This window comes from Mirounga leonina, unplaced genomic scaffold (genome assembly GCF_011800145.1).
Source record: "Mirounga leonina isolate KUSES-001 unplaced genomic scaffold, KU_Mleo_1.0 Mir_176, whole genome shotgun sequence".
NCBI lineage: Eukaryota > Metazoa > Chordata > Mammalia > Carnivora > Phocidae > Mirounga > Mirounga leonina.
The window spans coordinates 38,196,141-38,199,092 of NW_023270454.1; positions in this window are offsets into that span (position 1 = coordinate 38,196,141).

Here is a 2,952-nt window from a genome sequence, read left to right on the forward strand (position 1 = left end):
CTATCACCACTGCTATTCAACATAGTATTAGAAGTCCTAGCCACAGCAATCAGACACCAAAAAGAAATAAAAGGCATCCAAATCAGCAAAGAAGAAGTCAAACTCTCACTCTTTGCAGATGATATGATACTTCATGTGGAAAACCCAAAAGACTTCACCCCAAAACTGCTAGAACTCATACAGAAATTCAGTAAAGTGGCAGGATATAAAATCAGTGCACAGAAATCAGTGGCATTCCTATACACCAACAACAAGACAGAAGAAAGAGAAATTAAGGAGTCGATCCCATTTACAATCACACACAAAACCATAAGACACCTAGGAATAAATCTAACCAAAGAGGCAAAGAATCTGTACTCAGAAAACTATAAAATACTCATGAAAGAAATTGAGGAAGACACAAAGAAATGGAAAAATGTTCCATGCTCATGGATTGGAAGAACAAATATTGTGAAGATGTCAATGCTACCTAGAGCAATCTACACATTTAATGCAATCCCTATCAAAATACCATCCACTTTTTTCAAAGAAATGGAACAAATAATCCTAAAATTTGTATGGAACCAGAAAAGACCCCGAATAGCCAGAGGAATGTTGAAAAAGAAAAGCAAAGCTGGTGGCATGACAATTCCAGACTTCAAGCTCTATTACAAAGCTGTCATCATCAAGACAGTGTGGTACTGGCACAAAAACAGACACATAGATCAATGGAACAGAATAGAGAGCCCAGAAATGGACCCTCAACTCTACGGTCAACTGATCTTCGACAAAGCAGGAAAGAATGTCCAATGGAAAAAAGAGAGTCTCTTCAACAAATGGTGTTGGGAAAATTGGACAGCCACATGCAGAAGAATGAAACTGGACCATTTCCTTACACCACACACAAAAATAGACTCTTCTCAAACTCTTTACCCTACCTCTTCTCCTGTCACTCTTGGCAACACATCTTGCCAGCAGATCATAGAGAAAACAGAAGCAAGAAGAGAATTTTTTCATTTCCTAAAACAAATTTAAAACTTGATCTATATCCACATCCATCATTTCTCTTTCCTCCTGTTCCAGTGGAAGATGTGTCTATCCTCCAAGGCTGCTTCCTCCGTCTGGGCTCTGTATCACATCCCTTATGTCCTCAAGAACTGCTTTACTCATAGTCTCCTCTCTTCTGTATCTTCAGTCTTCCACGTAGATTTAACATGTTCCATTTTCTTCCTTCCTGCCAAACTGTCCCTCCCTGGGCCTCTGACCCCGCTGCTCTGAGCACTTTCAACTAATATGTGGGCTACTATAATTCATATTTTCCTATGATTTACTTTTAGTTTGTAGTCAGTGTTCTAAAACAGAAATCTATTTTCATGGTTCCCCTGTTTAAAAACCTCCAAGGGCTCTCAGTGCTGTCAGGATAAAATTCAAAATATTTAATATGGCTCATGAGGTCCTTTACAACTTCTTTCTTGCTTACATCTCTGGAAACCTGAGCACCATCCCCATCTTCTACTCTCCATTCCACCTCCACCCCTACTGCCCCATGACCTCCTACCAATGTACATAGTCACACACTTGTAATTTCTGGAATGTATCTCTCATCTCTAGGGTTTTGAAAATACGTCTAAGTCCTGATTAGAACATTCTTCTCTGTGTTCTTTACTTGGATAAATTCTTTTCATCCTTTATGTTTCAGTATTGATGTTGTTTCCCTCGAAAAGCTTTCCTGACACCCCAAGACCTTGTCCAATATCCTGCCCTCATAGTTCCTACTACTTATCCTCTGTCACAGCCTTTAGCATACTCCTGGGACTCCCTGTTTACTTGTACTCACTAGGACATCCATGCCTCAAGACAGGGTCATAGGGGCCTTGCTTGTCTTTCTCTTTCTTTCTTTTTTTTTTTAAGATTTTATTTATTTGTCAGAGAGAGAGAGACAGCGAGAGAGGGAACACAAGCAGGGGGAGTGGGAGAGGGAGAAGCAGGCTTCCCACTGAGCAGGGAGCCCAATGCGGGGCTCGATCCCTGGACCCTGGGATCATGACCTGAGCCGAAGGCAGACACTTAATGACTGAGACACCGAGGCACCCTGGTTTTCTCTTTCTATTGCTTAGTTCAGTAGCTTGCACAAAGTGGATGTACGCAGTAAATGTTTATTGAACAAATGAATGAATGAGTGGATCCATGTGAAAAAGGGATGATATAATGCTGGCAAAGAAATTAACAGAAATTTTAAAGTTTAAAAAGTGAATATATGTCCAGGAAACAGATTCAAATGCAGCGAAAATGGTTGGCAGAGGTTACCTGTTGAATATAGCAATACTAGTAACTAAGGGAAACCATCTTATTTGGGAGGATCGTGTTGTGGAGACAATGAGGATGGAGAATAGAGAGAGGACATTGCTTAGATACTATTTTAAAGCCCTATTTGGAAGTTTCTTTCCTTATCTTTACAGATTAAGAACACCTGTTCAGAAAATAAAACAAGATGAATCAGAGAGGGAGACGAACCAAAAGAGACTCTTAACCATAGGAAACAAACTGAGGGTTGCTGAGGGGAGAGGGGTGGGAGGATGGGGTAACTGGGTGATGGGCATGAAGGAGGGCATGTGATGTAATGAGCACTGGGTGTTATATAAGACTGATGAATCACTGACCTCTACCTCTGAAACTAATAATACATTATATGTTAATTAATTGAATTTAAACTAAAAAAAAAAAAAACCTGTTCAGAAAAAGGATAAAATAAGTTCCACTTTAGCAGCATTCATTGAACTGTAATAGAGTGATGAGTGGGAAGGAAAAGAAGTATTTACTCAACCTTTTTCAGAAAGGACTTAGGTCCTTAACATGTTCAGATTTCTCCTGTCCTACCAAACAGTTCCTCCCTTGGCATGACACCACGTCCCCATCTGCTTGTATATGGGTTACTTTGGTCCACATTTTCCTGAGATCTATTTTCAGGATATG